This window comes from Nannospalax galili, unplaced genomic scaffold, assembly GCF_000622305.1.
Source record: "Nannospalax galili isolate Female #2095 unplaced genomic scaffold, S.galili_v1.0 scaffold390, whole genome shotgun sequence".
NCBI lineage: Eukaryota > Metazoa > Chordata > Mammalia > Rodentia > Spalacidae > Nannospalax > Nannospalax galili.
The window spans coordinates 738,230-760,007 of record NW_008330777.1 but is presented as its reverse complement, the minus strand read 5'-3'; the positions used below and the strand labels follow the sequence as shown (position 1 = coordinate 760,007).

Here is a 21,778-nt window from a genome sequence, read left to right as displayed (position 1 = left end):
GCACAAGTGGAAGAAGGCCTGTTTCCCTCAAATTAGCTGTAGCCACACAGACAAGAGGCTGCCCGACCTCATCCCAGATGAAGCCCTGAGACGGGCAATCGAGAGCCACAAGAAGAAAAAGCACCATCCTCAGTAGCATCAGGCCTCCTGGCCACCGGGACATCAGCAGCTGCTCCACCCCAGCAACCAGGGAAGTCAGTTGCCGGCTGGCTGCCCAGCTTGCTCACTCAGAGGAAACCTGATGGGCTCATCCTGACTGAATGCATTTTTTTAAGTTACATAATAAAGATGCAAGCACATTTATGTTGTTTATTGTCAACTGTTCTATAATTTCAAATAAAATTTTGGTTATCTGCAAAAAAAAGAATTAAATAAATAAATAAATAAATAAATAAATAAATAAATAAATAAATAAATAAATAAATAAATAAATAAATGTTACTTTCAGGGGTAAGTGAGCAAAACTTTCTGAAGACCCCCACCGCGAGCTCCTCTGAGCTGCGTTCTCAGCCCAGCGGGGTCCCCGCGCGCCTGTCAGGCTCCCAGTACTGTCCACAAGGTGGCGGTAGTGTCCGCACAGCGTGCTGAATTTCCAAAGCTAGATGACTTCCAAACCATTTCCCTTGTTCGGGTTGCAATCAATATGTTAAATAAACAGTTTATATTTCCACTGTGACTTATAACTGCTGAATTTTCAAGGTATTTCATTAAATTTTCTTGTCATGTAACAAACTACACTCATAAATACCAGAGCTATGTAAATCTTTCTCTCTCGCCTGGGAATGACCCGGATATTAAATTTCTCCTTTAGATTCATCTCTGTTTTTCTCTTCCTCATGCGATGCTTGCACACTCGGCCTACTCCCTAACTCCAGTTGCTAGGCAACTAAAAAAGCTTTGTTGTTTTTGAACACTAACCATTAACTGCCCTCATTTTCTCCAACCAGAACATGGCTGCAGCCCAAATCGCCTCCTCTTTAAAAAAAAAAAAAACAAACCAAAAACAAAAAACAGAGCAGGATGCTTATGACTTAAGTTAGTAGCAAGACAAATCACGTAATAGGCAACTGCAGGAAGAGGAAGACTGGAATGCTAGAGCTTCTCTGGGCACAGCACCCAAACACTGCAGGAGCAAGATCACGATTTTATTGAGCACTTACTAAAGGCCAAGCACTCTGGTAAGTTTATGAAATGTATTATTTCTTTTAATCTTCACAAAATATTATTTAACACCCAGTCCACTATACTTTTTAAATACTTCATTATTTTCATTTTATGTGTATATTGCCTGCATGTAAGTGCACACATGTTATGCAATGTGTGTGGAGGTCAGAAGAGTGCAGTGGATCACCTGGAACTGGAGTTATAAATGGTTGCTAGATACCATGTGGGTGCTGGGAACCAAACCCATGTCCTCTACAAGAGCAGCCAATGCTCTTAACTGCTGAGCCATCTCTCCAGCCTCTGACTATGCTTTTTGAGAACAGCACTATATGAGAGGTACACTGTCTCAAAAAGATGACAGAAAGAAAGAAAGAAAAGAAAGGTACACTGCTTAGAAGGGAAAATGTAAACAGACAACTGGAACATCTGTTAACAGAGCCATCTTAGGCATACATACATTTTTATACTTTTTTTTTAATCGCATGCTGGCCTTGAACTCCTGATCCTCCTGCCTCAGCTTTCCAAGTGCTGTGGTCAACAATACCTGGTTGCAAATTTTTTAAAATTTTCTTTTGATCTTCCAGATGGGAAAGGTGATGCCCACAGAAATTGAAACATTTGCGTTCACAAAATCAGGAAGTAGCAAAAATATATTCTGTCAGACTCTAATGCCATTACAATGCATGGCTTCTTACTCGTATTGGGTTCAAAATATTATAGAAGTTATTATCATTCTACCTCCTTGTTCAACATGTAAAAGTGAGATGAGAATTCTATATTGAAATTCTGGCAGATCACCACAGAACATGAGGGTAATACTGCAGTCCTTGCAGGAGTGGACTGGGGTGCCCTAGTTTGTTTCTCCATTGCTGTGACAAAACATTCCGACCAATACCAACTTGGGGAGGAAAGGGTTTATTTGGCTTACAACTCCCAGGTCACAGTTCATCAGGGAGCCCAAGGTAGCCTCAGGGCAGGAACCTGGAGGCAGGAGCTGGAGCACAGGCCATGGAGGATCACTGCTTATGGACCTGTTCCCCTGGCCCCTGCTCAGCCTGCTTTCTTATGCAACACAGGCCCACCTGCCCAGGGTGGCACCACCCACAGTGAGCTGGGCCCTCCCACATCACTCAACAATCAAAAAGATGCCCCACAAACATGGCCACAGGCCAGTCCAATGAAGGCAATTCTCCCACTGAAGCTCCCTCAACCCAGGTATGTTGACACTAAAGCTACCCAGCACATGGGGTGACTTTGGAGTTTGTATAACCTCAGAAAATGACCCCTTGTTTGAGCCTCAGTTTTCCCACTGTAAAAAGAAAGCTAAGTCGTCTATGCCTCAGGGGTATGATTTGAAGATTTACAGTGTGTATTAACTAGACTTTGTTATTCTCCTATAATAATAATAATACCCCAAAATGTATAATGGCTCAAAACTTAAGTTTTCTCCTCATTGACAATACACCTCTCCTTCAGTATGTCAATGGCAGCTCTGCCATCTTCAACACATGACCTTCCGTTGTCACCCAGGGCATTATTGCCACCCATATGATCTTGAAATGGGAAAGAATGAGAACAGCATGTTTGGGAGGCTTTTAAAAGCCAAACCTAGAGGCAAATGCTTGACTTTCCCTCACACTGAATCAGACAGAAGCTCAGGCACATAGATACAGCCACCCACAAGGGGCTTCAAGATGCAATCTCCTTGTAGGGTTTAGTCAGGTTAAGGTTAAACACTACACACACTGTGTTCTTAAGATACACCAGGCATTGCTCTAAGCAATTCCATGTAGTAATTCAATTAAACCTTACAAAACTCCTATGAAGTAAGCACTCTTATCCCCATGTGTAGAGTGGAGCCCCAAGATGATGCAATGGGTGTCCTTCAACGGGTAAGTGGTGGATCCAAGGTTTGAACCCAGTCTGATGTCAGTGCGTGCACACAACACACACACACACACACACACACACACACACACACACTATATGATTTGACCCTGAAAGTGGGGGAAAGAATAATACCCAAGGAAACCACTCCTGCTAGACTTGAGATCTGCAGTAATCTGCACTGGGTACAGAACTAATTAGAGGTAAAGGAGAAGGCCTAGAGGCAGCCAGGGGACTGTGGATAGATGTTGACTTTATAGCTCTGTTTCTTCATCTGGGCATTCATAAAAGTTAGCATGCAGAAAATCCCTAGAAAGCTGGAACTGTGTCAAGGCCCAAGACTGTACTTGAAAAAAGCACCTCCTGTAATTATGATGCAATTCATCCTTGGGCATCTTTGGGAAACTGAACTGTGCTCCATCCAGACAAATTCATACCTTGTGCAACTCATGGCTCAGGACAGACAGGTGTGTCACCTCTCGCCTATTTCGGTGTTACTGAGACAGAGTGAAGTCAGGACAGAATAAGCGAACTCAGATTTCACTTGATACTACAGAGTCAGGGAACACAGCCTGTAAGACAATGAAAAAAGACAGTTTGGAAGAGGATGAAGATCAATACCTCTCTGTCATGTGGAGAAGAAAGAAGAGATTAACATTTCCTGCCAGTCTCCTCCTCAAATGCCTAAAAGTATCTAATTAGGTTTGCATAATCTAGGTTTAACAGAAGAGGCCTATTTCTGTAATTTTAAGGACCCCTCTGCCCATTCTTTCCATTTATTTTCTTACCTGTTTATGTAAAGTTCCTTTACCAGGAATAATCTTTCACTTTAGAGTTCAATGTAAAACACAAAATCTAAATGTCTAGATGAGGTCATGCTTAATTTGAATGTGTTTCAGCAGAGTGTCATTAGCTGGTCAACAAGTGCATAGAAATACTCAACAGACCTTTCCTTGCTTGGATAAGGCAAACTAGTAAAGGAAACAGGAAGATCTTACTGTAACTAAAACAAAGAAAGGCCATAAGAATGGGGGAGCATGAATACTAAAAATGAAATACTTTAGCAAAAATACCAGCAAGGAAATAACTAGCCTGTGTCTAGCTTGGGATGCTGTCCTGCCGAGCTCTGTAGAAGGGTAGGTTTGTCACACAAGCAAATGAGTAGCTCTTTGGCATACTTTATGAACTTTTCTTAAATTAATTCTCTTTCAATTTTCTTCAATTTACTTTTTAATGAAGGCAGTGATTATGTTGTGGTATAATGTATGGGCTACAAAAATCAAGTCTAAAATTAGATTCACAACTCATCTTATTGCTAAATGGTGGGTATCTTTCCAGACTAATGTAATAACTTATACTCCCACGACACTATGCAAAAGTAGAAAATTCATGAAGCATATCTCCTTCCTTAGAATATGCTAAAAATCATAGTGTGGTGCATGCCCTGGAACTGTTCCAGGTTGGAAGGACCCCCTGACCCTCGAGCTCAGCATGAAGTTGGGAATTCTGCTCACTGGGATGGGATCTTTGTGGCCCTTTATAAGTCATTTAGCATTTCTGAACATCAGCTTCTTCCTCCAGCAACAGGATAGTCACAGTACATGATGTGTCTGACACAACCTCGAGAAATTTAGGATGTAGCAACTTCCACTGAAATTTCTTAAACATTTGTTTTCTTAATGCATTAGGATATCCGTTTGCATATGCTTCCAAGTTTCTTGTATTTGAAAGTGCATCTGTTTGCATTTCTTAAGTTTTGTGTATGTTGTGGTATTTTTAAAATATGCGATGGCTGCCACAATCAGTATTTACCTGACTTTCAGCATTAGAATCACTTAGGAAATGACCTAAGGCTTGAAAGTGGATCAGACATCTTATAATCATGAAAATATACACAGAACATCTAGTAAAAATAGAACAGAAAGATGGGATGCAGTGGGGTCCTGAAGGAAGATTTATCCTGGCCCAGGCTATCTGTCTATATCTTCTATGTCAGAAAAATAAATCCTTTTTTGCTTCTGTCACCATAATTTGATTTCTACTGTTTGTTGACAAATGCATTCATATCAATACATAAAATCAAAGCCATTTTCAGACGGTCCCCGCCTTTTTCTAGGATGGAGTGTGGTGGAAACTAGAAATCAGGAGAATAAATCTAATGGGAGATTGAGGCCAGCCTGCTCTACATAGCCAGTTCCAGGCCAGCTGGGGTCATGGGGAGACCCTGTCTCTTTTTTTTTTTTTTTTAAAAAAAAAAAAAAAAAAAAAAAAAAAAACACTCATGGAAATGGAATGGCCAGAAGATTTTTGAGACTATAAAGCTTGTTGTTAAATGCTGTTTACAGTGTTGTATTGTTATCATAAAGTTGATTAACCTTGGTAGAGTTGTATGAATGGAATGTGTGAATTTGAATCAGAAAGAGATCTAATGGCCTATGTGGTAGTCAACGTCCCAAGATCAAACTGACCTTAGGGTCAGGATGTAAATTTTGGGATAAAATCTAAGCTTGCCCTTTGGGATAAGATCTAGGTTTGCATTGTGATATCTAAAGCTGAATTTGAAATTATTGAACTTGGGTATTTAGGGTTGGACAGCCTCTGGCAAATATTTAGATAATGTGCCTTAAATCTAACAACATTGCTGCAAATAAGTCAAACTAAAGTGTCCTAATAGTATATGCTTTCTATTATGATAGTACAATGCTTTTAAGTATGATTTATTTTCTTTTCTAAACACATAGTGAATTGATTCTTGTGGACTATGCTAAAAAAATCATTCAGTAATTTAGAGTGTTGTGTGTTCCCCTCCAACCAAGGCTCAGGGACCATTGCAGAAGATGGGGTGGAAAGACTATAAGAGCCAGAGGTCAGGGAGGACTGTGACAAAACAGCTTCCTCTGGACATGGTGGGATAGCTGCACTCATAAGCTCATAGATGTTGTGGTTGTCTGCACAAGACCTGCACATTATCAAGACAGTCAACATTCCAGTATGGAATGGGGAGGGACTCCACCCATAGCTGAGGAGCTATTGATGATTGATAGCTGCAGGACTGGGTCAGGGGTAGAGGAGAATCAGCTTTCTTGGTAGGTTGACCTTGTTCCACTAGATGGACCCATACCCATGAGCATATGGGCAGCACAAACTGGACTTGGTGGTTTTTTTTTTTTTTTAAGGACATGAAGTTGGGAGGGGGTGGAGGGTGGGATCTAGGAGGAGTTAGGGAGATAGGGAAAGGTGTCCGTTGGAGAGAATATGATCAAAATACTTTGTATGCATGTATGAACTTCTCAAAGAATCCCTAAAATATATTAAAAAGAGTATTGCATGTAAGATACTATATATTATTAGATCAGACAACTTCCATTCTACCTTTCTGGTTGAAGATGTTGAAAAGTTATAACTGTATCTCCTAGACTCCCTTGCAGATAGCCTTACAAGGGAGAATTGAGAATTCAGTTCTGACAATTAATGCACCAGAAAGATTTGAAAGGTGGTGGGAAAGTAGTAGTCATTTTCCTGTGTTTCTTTGATGTAACTGTTGATATATAAGGTTCTGGGAATGTGACCCTTTCTCATAGCAGTATCCCAGAATCCATTCTCCAGCTTCCTGGGTATTTCATAGTGGCTGTGACTTTAGCAAAGGTCATTTGTATTTTTTTTAAATGTATATATGTGTGTATTGCCTGCATGTAAGTAAGTGCACCCGTGTTGTGCAATGCCCATGGAAGACAGAAGAGGCTGTCAGATCCCCTGGAACTGGAGTTACGGACGGTTGTTAGCTGCCATGTAGGTGCTGGGATTCAAAACCAAGTCTTCTTCAAGAACAGGCAGTGTTCTTAACTGCTGAGCCATCTCTTCAGCCCTGGTTATTTGTATTTTTAGGACAGTGTTCTATTCCAGATATGGTCCCTGTGGCTACATATATTCTGGGACTCTTGCCCCTCTGGCCCAATAAATAGCATATGTTTAGCTAGGCTGATCAAAATTAATCTCTCTCTCTCTCTCTCTCTCTCTCTCTCTCTCTCTCTCTCATTCAGGTATAAATTCTAGTTCTAGTTCTATGTTTCCTTAAACTCTACAAGCTTAAGGAGCTTGAAAAGAACTTGTCATGCTTCAGAATTGTGTTCGTTTTTTGCAGGCACCGCCATGACATTCCAGGGGGATCACTCTTTAAGAGATGTGGCTGTAGTTTGTTGTTGGGTAGTTCATCTGAAAGGTCATGGAGAGTCTGAATTCCAACCACTATTGTCTGCTTGAAGAAGCAAAGAAAAATGAGTCTTCAACTTGGAAGAAATGGAGAAAAGAGGCAAAGGAAGCAGAGAGGAAGAAGAGACAAGGGTGAGCTGAAAGGAAGGCATGCCACGGTGCTTTGGTTCTTAACCCGCTTGCTCATACCTGGGCCTTTTAGGTCCTGGCAGCGCTGCTTACCTGGTTTTCAAATATCTACTTGTTAAATATTGTATTTATATTTCTTTATTATTTTTATTTTATGTGTATGAGTGTATTGCCTGCATGTATGTAAGTGTACCCATGTCATGCAATGCCCACAGAGGTCAGAAGAAGGTATTGGATCCCCTGGAACTGGAGTTATGGACAGTTGCTGCTATATGGGTGCTTGGAATCAAACCTGGGTCCTCTGTAAGAGTAGCCAGTGCTTTAAACAGCTGAGCCATCTCTCCAATCCCTCAAATTTCTTTTTAATTTAAGCCACCCATAGATTTCTCGTTATCTTCTTTTTAAATTTTCATTATTATTTTTTTAAATTTTCTGTATATGAGTGTATCACCTGCATATATGTAAGTGCACCTGTGTTGTGCAATGCCCAAAGGTCAGAAGAGGGCATCGGATCCCCTGGAACTAGAGTTAGGGATGATTGTAAGCCATCATGTAGGTGCTGGGAATGGAACCGAGGTCCTTTGTATGGGCAGCCAGTGCTCTTAACTGCTGAGCCATCACTGCAGTCCCTCTTTTATTATTTTTGGTCTTTTTGAGACAGAGTCTCCCTGTAGCCCCAGCTGGCCTGGAACTTGCTATGTAGACAAGGCTGCCCTCGAACTCACAGAGATCTGCCTACTTCTGCCTCTGGAGTGCTGGGATTAAAAGCATGTGCCACCACGCCTGGCTCTTTATCTTCTTCTTGAAGATAAAATAGTAAATCATCTTAAGAATCTTGAGAATTTTATGAATCTGATGGCAACATATCATTTATGCTGTATATTTCTAAATGTAAAGCTATAGAAGTCAATAAAGTCAGCTTTCTATGTCCCAATTATGAAGCCACGGCTGCCTCTAAACCTTCTGAAAGCTGTAGCGTGCCCACCAGGATTGCTAAACTCATATCTCTATATGTACAATAAAATTATATTATTATATTAGATTCCAGGATGTACTGGCCTGTATTCTTACTAATTGTCTGATCTCCGCTTTATATTTGAGCTTAGGGAGATGAAAGCTACATAAGATCAGACAGCTAGATGTTAGTTCCATTGTGAATCTAGGCCATTAACACAGTCTCACCATGCTTCTGTTTCATAACCATAGACACTAGAGAGATAGTAAGGAAAGAAGACCAAAGTCCTCGACTGTGTAGGGCCTGCGTTCTTGTGGAGGGAGGTGGAAAAATACAAATGAACCTGTCAGGAAGGAAAACCATGACAAAGGGTCTGCAAAGGGACAAAGCAAGGGTGTGTATGTGTGTGTGTGTGTGTGTGTGTGTGTGTGTGATGAACTGACCAGAGAAGGCTTCTTTGGAATTGAAGGAGTGAGTGATATGGCTATAACAGGACAAGAATGCTTAAAGTAGAAGGAGAAATGCTCCATGGTGCTTCTGAGGGTCCATAGTAGTGGAAATCTCTTCCTATTTGTTGTACAATATGTGAACACTATGGATGAACACACTTTTATTAGTGGTCTGGTTTCCCACTTTTAATTTTAGAACTCTTTCCTCATTTATTATCTCCACTGCTATAATGTGAAGAAAGCCACAGAAAATATAAGCACATATATGCACACACGCATACACACACATGCGTACACAACACACACACATACACACATACACACACACACAGAGCTGGATTCCAATGAGTCTTTGCAAAAGCAGGCTGCAGGTTGCATTCAGCCAAATCCGAAGCTATAGCATTGAGAAATTGCCAAGCAAAATAAAGGAAGTACCTAAATTTCTTTGAATTCTGATAGATTCCAATAAAACTTTGGTTTAGTTGCAATTCAGAAGAAAATTAAATCAATAATATTTTCTTGGGAACTACAAGCCCTGGTTTCAGTAGTTCCTGCTCTCCTTTCTGCATCATATACTGGAAAGAATTAAAATAGGAGGAAAAAGTTTAGGGGTGCCAGACATATTAGAGTTAAAGTGCTATTGCAGTTAAAGATATCACTGTGAACACAATATGATTTGTAGTATTCTACAATAAATGTGGAAGTTAGTCCAGGAAATACTGTAACAGTTGTATAGTTACAACCTATAAGTGCCAATTTAGTCAAGTAAAAAATAGTGCACTTGAGTGCAATTTAATGTGACAGAAGATTTTTATGAACTTGGAAGTCTGATTATAATCATAGTGAATAGACCCAAGAGGCGCCAAAGGGCTTTTACTTGAGATTTAAAAATATGGAATAAGGGCAAGGTTGCCTTAGTGAGTAATCAGAGCTCCTCTTAACTGCTATGTAGTCCATAGCAAGAAATATTAAAACAAAATGAGACAGAAGTGTTTGAACAGCAATAACCATGAGATGACACAAGGAGGGGACACTTCCCTTTGGACAGTGACACTCAGCTGGCACTGATGGGATATACAGAAGGGGAGAATGAAATGGAAGAGGAAAAAGAAATGATTTAACTCTGCCTGCCTGCACTGTAGTCTGCTATACAACTGCTGGCAGCCCAAGCAGCAAGCAAAACAGCAGAATTTAGGAATATATTCTCCTCAGGTTGACACAGCCTCAGATAAGGGAACTCTGCCCCTTTGAGGGAACTCTGTCTCCCTGGTTGTTGACTGATCCTAAGATCATCCTGTCTCCAAGATAAATACTGTAGATTGTGGCTTCGTGTTCTTCCTCACTCTGAAGTGTCACAGAGTCACAGAAATGGTGTCCTTGCTGGAGCTGATTTAGAAAATTCAAGTGGAGTTGTTCTCCAGCGTTGAATGCTACTTTCAGTTGCCAGTGGATCTGGGAATTATTCCCACTCCACGGAATATCCAAGAATACGGAAAGAGTCTTCATTGACACTTCCTCCCACCGATGTGGGCAGCACGAACCTTGAATTTTGTTTCCGTGGTTAGTGTGTGAGGCCGAGAGAAAGTAGCTACTTGTTTACTAGTGATTGGGAGTACATATTAAAACATGGAAAGGGGAAAGCATGCTGCCTTCTTAGGATTGAATCAGTAGGTGACAGATACATTTAAAACACAGAAATGTCCTGGGTCAGAAAGAAGAATGGCAGGGCCTGGAAATCTAATCAAATCTAGATGCAATGTGGGAGGAAGTGGTACCTGAGGGGTGTTTCTCTAACACCTGAAGGACTGCTCTGTAAAGAGGAAGGCTGAGCAGTGAGGTCAGGACAAGAAAGGGATCCCAAGGACTCTCAGCAAAAGTGCTCTGAGCAGCCGGTGGAATGCTTCTGCCCTACTGGCTGGTGTACTGCTGCTGTGATGCTATTGTTACAGACTCTATTAATTGTAGCCAGGTATGGTGGTGCACACCTTTAGTCCCAGCACGTGGGAGGAAGAAGCAGGCAGAGATCTGTGAGTTCAAGGCCAGCCTGGTCTACATAGTGAGTTCCAGGCCAGCTGAGGCTACAGGGAGATCCTGTCTCAAAAAAGACAAAAAAAAAAAAAAAAAAAAAAAAAAAAAAAATCAGAATCTATTAATTGTACTGAGCACTTTAGGTCATGGTGTCATTCAGTCCTGACAAGACCTTAGGGAGACTGTCATCCCCACTTTACACTGGGTTCACAAAGGCTCAGGGAGGTTAAATGAGTTACTCGTGTTGGAATGGAAGACCACAATCTTAACTTTCCACTCCATTGCCCCTAGTGCGTGCTTTCTTCCTAGAGGTAGGGGTTTTTTAGGCCATTACAGACAATAAGACCCATCCAGGTCTTAATTTTATTCTTGCTGACAATGTCAACTGGGGTAGAACCAAATGCCATAATAAATAGACTCCAACGTGTAATGTTTCAGACACAATGACAAATGTTCTATGTTTAATGCTGTGCCCAGCTCAATAAATATTAGCTATTATTATGAACCCAACGCACCTTCCTAAATCACTTTGGCATTATTATCCCATTTTACAGAGGGATAATAAACTCATGCTTTTAGTTATAGAGAAATTCAATGAGTTAAACTGGGGAATAATTTGCCAAATATCTGGCTTACAAAAACAAGTTCATTATTATCTATCTAGATATTTTCAACATTATTCAGATATAAAATGTAGCTGTCAAAATCCCTCTTCATCTCCTCTCTGAGTCAGGTCTGAAGCTGTTCCACACCCACAGCCTGCTGGCAAACGTTATGGGAGCATACTTGCTGACACAGACCAAAAGTCTGACTGAATAGCCTTTTATTTTCAAAGGAGACCTTTTAAAATACATTCCTTTAGTGAGTAACCACAAGGCGAGATTATACTTTAAGAAAACAAGTTGGAATGCAGAAGACAGAGTTTTTAAAAAATATTATTTTACTTTTTTTAAGTCAGAAACCATATGGAATTTTCACTTGCATATAGCTCATAGATGACTTTCCCTGGCTTTCTTGAAATCCGAACCTCCAAAGTCCAAGCTTGGCAGTGTCTGCAGATAGGCTGGTGTCTGGAACTGACTTTGAGAAGGTGGGTCTGTCACCCAGGATGGCTGCTCAGGAAGGAAGCGAGACTTGTGGAGACAGAGTTCAGAGACAGTTTGTCCTGCTCTCAACTCAAAACCCTAACAATTTTTCTGTTTCCGCAGTAGAAAAGTACTCCTCTTGTCTTTCTTTTTTAAAAAATATTTTGTTTATTTATTTTAATTTTATGCATATGAGTGTATTGCTTGCATATATGTAAGTGCTCACAGGTCATGCACTGCCCACAGAGGTCAGAAGAGAGTGTTAGATTCCCCTGGAACTGGAGTTATGAATGGTTGTTAGCTGCCACGTGGGTACTGGGAATCAAGCCCAGGTTCTCTGCAAGAGCAGTCAGTGCTCTCACAGGCCCTAACAAGGGGGAAAATGGGAAAAGTGAGGTGGAACTTTAACTGGGGAGTAAGGACGAAGGGTAATACAGAAGGAGAGGGAGGAAAGAGAGATAAAAAACACTAAAGATGTCTGAAACCCCAAAAACATATTATAAGCTTCCTTATAAATAAATATGTGCATGCATATAAATATATATATATGCAGTTTAAATGGAGTTATGCTACATGGGATGATAGTGCTCCCCCCAAGAGTTGTAGAATAGCTAACAAAAACCCCAGTGCCATGCATGAGAAACCTCCCCTCAAGTTGTTGTTCAGGTGAGTCTAAGAGACTCCCAAAAGATATAGACTATTGCCTCAGCCCTTGGTTGCCTCCCAGAACTTGAAGGTAAGACCCTATTGCTGAAGACACCATATACTTCCTATACAGAGCTTAGAGGAATCAAACTGGAACTGACCTGGAAGCTTCCTCCTTGAGGACCAGCTCTCAGAGTATCAGAATGTACTATGCAAGTTGCCAAGGGAAAAAAGGCAATCAGTAGTTCTACCCAACTGTAAAGTCTATAACCCACAGCGAATCATCCAGCAGGATATCCTCAGTGGTACAATAGTGGCACTTTTATCTTGGGGGTAATGAACAGCTATTTGTTTGAATTTAAGGCCCTCTCAGTGGAAAGGAACTCATGCCTGGTACTGTAAACCTAACCAAATACCCATGGCTGGAGAGGTCATAGATCCTAGAGGAGAGCCTATTCCTGTCATTTTCCTAAAGCAATATAATATGCTGGTATTTTTCTTGCTATTCTGTAAACAATGCAGCATAATGGTTATTTCATATAACATTAACATTGTGTAGGTATTAAATGTCTTCTGAAGATAACCTGAAGTTTACAGGAGGCTATGCATTGGTCCCATTTTACATTAGGAATTTGAGCATCTGTAGATTATGGTATCTACAAGGGACTAGAACCAGTCCCACAGGTACACATGGAGGACTATATACTGTTTGGGTACATCTTTATGGATTGCTCCAATCACCTAATCCTCGGTGTAGCTGGAAATGCAAGGTCTCCCTTGTATCAGCTAGGATTCACTGAAAGACACAATATCCCAACATGTAATGGCTTAAAATAATAGTTCCTGGGTGAACTGCTCAGGTCCGCTGCTCCAGCTGCTCGTGACTGATTGCACTGGACTTGCCCATATGTTTCCTGTTAGTTGGCATGTTGGTTAGGAGCTGGCTGTTTTTGGAAGGCCATTCTTGTCATGAATACACTCTAAGTGGCATCTCATCTCCCAATTGGCTAGCCCAGATGTTTCCTGGTTATGGAGACAGCGATCCAAAGCAGGTTTTTCACGAGGCCTCTCGTCACTGGGCTTCATACTGACGTGCCATCATTTGTGTTGTATTCTAGTAGCCAGAGTAAGTCCCAAGGCCAGATTTAAGGGGTGGAGAAATAGACCTCACTGGATGACAGGAAGACCTTGCAAAGCCACGTGGATGTGAGGTGGATGAGTGAGTGCAGATGTTTACCTGAAGCAGTGTTTACCCTCAGTCACCTTGGCCTGTCACTGAGATCAGAAGGGGAATGGAGTCTTTGGTGACTCATTCCCTCACTGATAGCATAAACTGGTGGAAAGAATGGTGGATTGGGGTTAAGAGGCCCAGATCTGAGCCTCTGCTTCTCAGTTCCTTACTGTATCATTTGGCTGTTTACTAAGTATGTATTTGCTCATCTTCAAAAAGGCGTGATGACATCCTTTCTGAAAATTTTGCTATGTATTTAATAAGAAAGGTTAAAACCCCTTCCCTTTCTGATTTCAAAGTTGTTTTGCTGATTCATAGCTGCTGACGCCCCCACTATCTCCATCACCCACATCTCTAGCCTCTGCAAACAGCTTTGGCTCAACCTGGGAGCTCTCCCTTCTCTTCCTTCTCAACTTAGCTTGAACTTTTCCCAATTTCTGAGTTCCCCCCATCAAACAGTAACATACTCTCTCTCTCCCCCTCTTTCCCTCCCTCCCTCCCCTTGAAATTATTTAGAAAATTAGGAAATTTGACAAATTACAATAGCAACAAAAAATAATTTATACTGTGTTTAGATAAAACTGGCATTTTGGCCTTCTGAGCAAACCAAACACTTTCACACATCTATTACACTCCTCTGGGGACCCAAAGTACTTTGCATATTTCACTTTAAATATTTTATTTATTGTTTCATATTATATTTATTATTTTTATTCTATGTATATGAATATATTGTCTGCATGTATGTGAGTGCACCAAGGCAGAGGTCAGAAGAGGGCTTTGGATTCCCCTGGAACTGGAAACTGTAGCCACCATGTGGGTGCAGGGAATCGAACCCGGGTCCTCTGCAAGAGCAGTCAGTGTTCTTAACCACTGAGCCATCTCTCCAGCCCCGCATATTCTACTTTAATTATGAAAACACCTCTGGAACTCTACTGAATGCTATAGATGCATTCTTCCTCATCATCTTAACCAAAAATCAAGAGCCCCAGTCCTGTCATAACTGGGTGATGTTTTTGGAAAGTCACTTCATTTATACATTATTTTTCTCATCTCTAAACTGAAGAGACATGACAAATCAACCTTGAGAGGCCCTTCCAACTGAGACCTTAGGATATTCTAGAGTATTTATAGAACATGGAAAATCTGGCATTATTTCGAATATTTATGTTATGGTTTAGTGAACCAGTTATTCTGTAGCCATTAACAACACAGAAAGGAGGAACTTGTAATCACAGTACAGTTAATGTTTACTGAGTAGTTTAATAATGAAATTCCAGGCTAGCAAGATGCCACACTGACAAAGGCATTTGTTTCCAAGCATAACATACCATGGCATCCATATGCCCCTACCACACACAAAATAAATAAATCAAACTGTAATTTGAATTCCAGCTTCTTTTCTTCCAGATCTCAGCCACACCTCTAGTCAAGGCATATTTTAAGCCTTGACTAGATCCTAATCGGGGGGTTAGAATCTTTTTTAAAACTCCCATAGTTCTGATCTAGTCTATTGCTCTTAAATTAATTCAACCCCTGTGCTTCTGACTAAGGGGATTATTTGACATTCAAAAACTTGGAAAAACAGCTAGCTCAAAGTTACCTTAGAATGTGATGCATATTAAAATTAATGGATAAATATCACCAGTCAAACATAATTAATGCTTGAACAAAAGCTTGAAGTTTATGCTAAAAAGTTTGGAAAAGTTTTTAAAACATCAAAACTCACAAGGCAGCCCATTTGGCATTTCCTACCAGTGCCTTCAAAGCATGTTCGAAAGGGCAAAAATTAGGTCCTCTGACAGAATGTTCAGATGATGGATGATAGTCTTGTTTACACTTTAATCTTTCTACCATTGAACTCTTAAGCTGAACAAATTGACATAAACAAGACAAGGTATCACTACACGTGTTGAAGGTGTTTCATTTATTGTAGTAAAGATATTCAACATGCGATCTTAACAAATGCAATTTTGGTAACTACAGGCACGGCATACAGCAGGTCCACAGAAATGATTCATTTTGCATAAATGACACTTTCTATCTATTGAGTAGCAGCTCCCCATTCTTCCCTCCCAAGTCCCTGAAAACAACCATATTCCTCTGTTCCTATGCGTTTGACTATTTTTGATACTGTGTATTAGTAGAATTAAGTAATCTTTCTCCTTCGTTTTCTGGTGGATTTCACGTAGTCTACTATCCTCCAGCTTCATTATTGTTCCTCCATTTTATAGTATTTTCTTCTTTTGTAAGGCTGAATAATAGTCCATTATATTTCCTTTACCTGTTTACTCATTAATAGAAGTCTACATTTATTTATTTTACATATATGAATATTGCTTTGCTAAACGTGGAAATGCAAATATCTTAAGATCCTAATTTTAAATGATTTTGAGTTAAAAACCCAGAAGTATTTTTTTTGATGGATCACATGTGATTGTATTTGTGTGTGTGCGTGCATGCATGCATGTGTGCGTGTGTGTGTGTATGTGTGTGTGTATGTTTTCAGAAACCTTCATACAGTTTCCCATAGCAGCTTTACCATTACACATTCCCACCAAGACTGGGCAAAGACTCCAATTTCTCCATATCTTCAACAGCAAGTCTGACCCTTTGGTCTTGTAATAAAGGCCATCCTAATATAGGTGTGGAGTCATATCTCAGTATGATTTTGACTTTCATTTCCCTTTTGATCAGTCATGCTGAAAATGTTAGATGTAGCCATTGGACATTTTTGTCTTCTTTGAAGAAATGTCTATTCAAGTCCTTTCCCCCTTTTTTAATGGGTTATCTGGTTTTATGCAGCTGAGTTGTGTGAGTTCCTTATGTATGTTTCTCCTCAGATACACAGGTTGAAAATATTTTCTCTAATCCTGTGGTTGCTTTCTCACCCTATTAAGTTCTTCCTATGCTGTGCTAAAGGTTTTTCTTTTAAAAATTATTTTAACTTTTATTACATTTTTAGTTATCTACTTAGTGTGACATGTGGTTGAGGTCAGAGGACAACTGGCAGGAGTCTGTTCTCCCCTGCCACCAGGGATTGCACTCGGGTCATCGGGCTTGGAGGCAGGTCCCTCTACCTGCTGAGCCATCTGCTCAGCCCAGGCTCGTTCTTTCACTTAGGTCTATTTCCACTTACTTGTTATGCTTTTGCTTTTGTTGGTTGTGCTTCTCATGTCATAATGAGGAAAACAATGCCAAAATCATGAGGTATTTCACTTACAGTTTCCTCTGAGAATTTTACGGTTTGAGGTCTTACATTTTAACCTTTAATCAAGTATGGGTGATTTTGTATGTGGTGCAAGTTAGAAGTCCATTTTCATTCTTTCGCATGTGGGTATCAGTCTTTATAACACTACCTGTTGATGGGATTCTCTTTTCTCCATTGTGCAGTCTCAACACTCTTTTAAGATCAGTTGATCATCAATGCACAGGTTTGTTTCTGGACTATCTTGGTCCATTGGTCTATGTGTCTGTACCAGTACCATACAGCTTTAATTACTATAGCTTTTTATTTTGAAATCAGAACTATGCTGCCTCCAGTTTTGCTTCTATTTCTCAAGATTATATTTGCTACTCAGGAGCCTTTGTGGTGCCATATGAGTTTTAAAATTGTTTTTCTATTTCTGTAAAAGATGTCACCAAGATATCCATAGAGATTTCATTCAATATGCAGATGACTTTGGATAATATTTTAATAATATTAATTCCTCAAATCCATGAGCAAGTGTTGCTAAAATTACTTCTAGGAGGCACATACGCTGTCCAGCCTCCCCCCTCCTACCATCCTTATGACAAAACGAGGTATAATTTCTCCAAACTACAGTTTGGGGAACTAGAGAATTTATTAGGCTTCCAACAGAATGAAGGGTAAGGAGGTTACTTACAGAAGTGTGGGCACCAGTGGGCTCCCTTCTACATTGCAGCCCTGTGACCTCTTGGTAGCTGCCCCAGCTGGCAAAGGCCATCTCCTCTCTTTGGCTTCCCTGTTCCTATCTTTAGTATATCTCCCATGTACCACTTGGGCCAGCTGGTTGAATAGAAGGCACGACTGACTCTCTCTGCCCCTCCCCTCCTATGAAAAATTTGTTTGTGATGATTAAAGCAAGCAGGTGAATCCCAGCTTGAGAAGAAGGCTTCTGTCCACAGCTTGCCAGTCTAGCTTGCCAGGCAGAGGACAAGTTCATACAACAGCATGGGATATCTTTTCATTTGTCTGTGTTTTCTTTTATTTCTTTCATTTACATTTTGTAGTTTGGGCATAGATTAACTGCTAGAAGTTATCCCTAAGTATCCTGTCCTTTTTTGATGCTCTTATAAATGGGATTGCTTTCTTAATTTCCCGTTCTGATTTTTCTTTTGTCAGCGTGTAGAAACACAATTTTTGCTTGTCAATTTTGCCTTCTGCCATGTCATGGAATTCACTTACTATTTCTTTTCATGAGTTTTCTTTAAGATTTTCTACATATAAGATTATGTCATCTGCCAACAAAGATAATTGTACTTCTAATTCGGATATGCTACTACTTTCTCTGAATTATTTTGGATTTGACTTTGAGTACCAGAAGTACTTGAATCAAAGTTACAGAGTGGACCCTCCTGCCTTGCTCTCAATCTTAAAGGAAAAGCTTTCAGTATCTTAGTGCTGAACATGCTGCTCATGATAGGCTTCTCTTACTGAGAACTTAAATGGGAAGAACATTTGACACATAGTGTCATTTAATCTCCACACTATAAACTGAATATCATTCTCATTTACTAATCTGAAAATTGTGTTAGTTATTTTTCTGTTGCTGTGATAAACACCTTGATCAAGGCAACTTATAGAAGGAAGAGTTTGTCTTATTATTCCAGAGGGATAAGAGTCTATAATGGCAGGGGAGGGATGGAGGAAGAGGTGGCTGGAGCAGAAAGCCAAGAGCTCACATCTTCAAGCAGGCACAGGAAGCAGAGAGTGACTGGAAATCTGGTAAGGTTTAAGAATTCTCAAAGCTGGCCCTTTTCTACAACAAGGCCACACCTCCAAAAACCTCCCAAAACAGTTCCACCAATTGTGGACAAAATGTCCAAATACTTGGAGCCTATAGGGAAATCCTCATTCAAATCACCACATGAGGTTTGGGCAGTTTAAATAACTTTCCCAACTCACAGAGCTAAATAGTACAAAAGGCTACAGAATTACCCAGGGAAGGCCCATACTTTTTATTGGTAGGAATAACATTGGCCTAGGAGCCATGCTAGTGTGAAATTGATCATTAAGTGAACTAACTGCCTCCTAAAGTCCAACATCCTTTCAATGACTACAACATTATCCAACACTGGCCAATTCAAAATTCATAAGGAAAAGTATCCAATACAAATTAACAGGCATATGAAGAGGCAGGAAAATGAGACCATAATCAGAAGAAAAACATATCAATAAAAAGATCTATAAATTATATAGATGGTAGGTTTGGACAACAGTGATTTTTAAACATTTTAGTCCTCTATTTTAAGTGTGTGTGTGTGTGTGTGTGTGTGTGCGTGTGTGTGTGTAAATGTGTGCACATGAATACAGGTACCTGCAGAGTCCAAAAGAGGGCATCAGATTCCCTGGAACTGGAGTTATAGGTGGTTGTGAGCTACCTTACATATGGGCTTGCAACTAACTTTGGTCTTCTGCAAGAGCTGTACACACTCCTAACCACTGAGCCATCTTTCCAGCCCCAAGGTGGTGATTTCAATGCAACTAATAGACATATGTTCATTATGCTCTAGAATATAAAAGAAGGGACTGGGCTCTATTCAGTGCCAAAAATGGAGGGTGGTCTAGTTCAGAAATAAGTTATAATAAACTCATGATGATGACAGTGATGATAATGATTATGGTAATTAATAATTTCATAATCCCTTGTCTACAACTATAAGATTCATAAAGCTTTAAAACTCAAAAGTTTTAAAATAGTGACAAACTCACACCTGAGTTAATCTGAGACTATTATCAAGATATACTGTGTTTAAGTGTTCATGTGTACCACTGCAGAAATACAAATGCATTTGATTTGGGGGTACTGTAGATATTATACAAGATATACTATATCCACCTTATTTCTATTTTGAAATCAAAATAATTCTGAATCTAAAAAAACACATGTGGTGCCGCGTGTGGTGGTGCATCCCTTTAGTCCCAGCACTCGGGAGGCAGAGGCAGGCAGATCTTTGTGAGTTTAAGGCCAGACTGGTCTACAAAGTGAGTTCCAGGCCAGCTGGAGTACAGGGAGATCCTGCCTCAGGAAGACCAAAAATAAATTTTTTTAAAAAACGTGGCCAGACATGGTGGTACACATCTTTAATCCCAGTAGTCAGGAGGCAGAGATAGGTGGATCTCTGTGATTTCAAGGTCAGCCTGATCTATATAACAAGTTCCAGCTCAACTGAGTCTACAGGGAGACCCTGTCTCAAAAAAAATGTAACTAACGATTTCAGAAAGGCATTGGGGGCCTGTAATATAATTAATTAGTATGTAGAGAGAACGTCTAATGTTCCAGGAGCTATTCTAAGCATTTTCTATTTGCTAAATCATTTGACTTAATTAGCATAATTGCAGTGTTTCCAAAACCAGGGCATCTCTGAAAGGATGTGCAATCCAAGAATGCTTGCAGAAAAGAAATAAAAGGAAACAAATGCCATGCACTGGAGAGCTTTGTTATCTCTTCCTACATCGCTTGAAAAAAAAATCACAGATCTGTCTTCTACATAGAAGATGTGCTTTGGGTGGGCCCATGGCACATGGAAGTGAGTTTTTAAATAGTTAATCTTCCTTGTGAGGAAGGTTATAATCATACCATAAGTGACCAAGGCAAGGGGCCAAATGTAAAGAACTCTTCCTATGCTGTTTTCTTGAAAACACCATGAGAAAAACTTGTGAACAGAAAGAAAATAAGTAAAAGAGAATTAAAATCTAAATTACATTTCAATCAATAATCACATCATTAGACAAATCATATTCTATAATTCTGATGGGTTGCTTCTTGAATAGTAAATATATATTATATATAGGCTTATAAAACTCACTGTACAAAATGAAATTTTTATCTGATGAGAGGGAGTTCACTTTTCTACAAATATTTATTGGTTTCTAAGAAGAATGACTGAGAACAGAAATCATATTAATTACCACTTTAATCCTTTTCTTTAGTTATGTACTTTCTGGTGCATAGAATATCTAAATCAGATCAATGGGAAATTGATTGTCATGCCAGGCTTGAATAGCAAAATAACACCAGTTAACCTAATATCCCATATTACTGACTGTGCACCATTATGTAGAAAAGGAAGTCTGAACAGGTCTCCGCTGTGTGACATATCACCATATTACACTGATTACAAGCTTACAGTCTTGACATCTACAAATAATATATGTCCTCAATTTCAAGAGCTATGCAAAGATAAATTTAAGAATTGACAAAAGAACAGTCACTCCCCTTGCTCCCTAACACAGTATAAAAGAAAAGAAACTTATCAAAATTGAGAAAGGAAGCAGTATTATCTCTATTTACTTAATTTTTTAGAACTAAAACAAGTTCAAGGTATAATACATCTTCATCATTCAATCCTTACCAGTGGTTTAGAAAATTGAAGCATATTTGGTTTGAGGATACAAGACCAATTTATTGACAAGATTTACAAGAAACACAGATTTCTTATTACATCCAGAAGCAGTCCCAAATAAATTCGCTATTGACCCTATGTCTTCTTATTTCCACATTCAGTAGTATGTAAGAGAAAGCATCAGAGGCAATGATGGTGTCTCTACCTACTTTAAACAAAGAAGTTTTATTGTGTGTTAAAAAATATAGTGATTGGGGCTGGAGAGATGGCTCAGAGGTTAAGAACACTGGTTGTTCTTGCAGAAGACCTGGGTTTGAATCCCAGCACCCACACAGCAGCTAACAACCATCCGTAACTCCAGTCCCAGGGGATCCAACAGCCTCTTCTGACCTCCTCGGGCATTGCA

At 39.8% G+C, this 21,778-nt stretch overlaps 1 long non-coding RNA gene across 1 annotated transcript in view; it reads left to right on the top strand.

The window, feature by feature from the left end:
• The first annotated feature begins 1,003 nt into the window (after positions 1 to 1,003).
• Positions 1,004 to 21,778, top strand: part of LOC115067523 — a 22,394-nt gene continuing 1,619 nt past the window's right edge. Inside the window, exons 1-2 of the long non-coding RNA XR_003846928.1 lie at positions 1,004 to 1,178; positions 7,193 to 7,392. This is a non-coding gene — a long non-coding RNA (uncharacterized LOC115067523). The remainder of the gene's footprint in view (positions 1,179 to 7,192; positions 7,393 to 21,778) is intronic.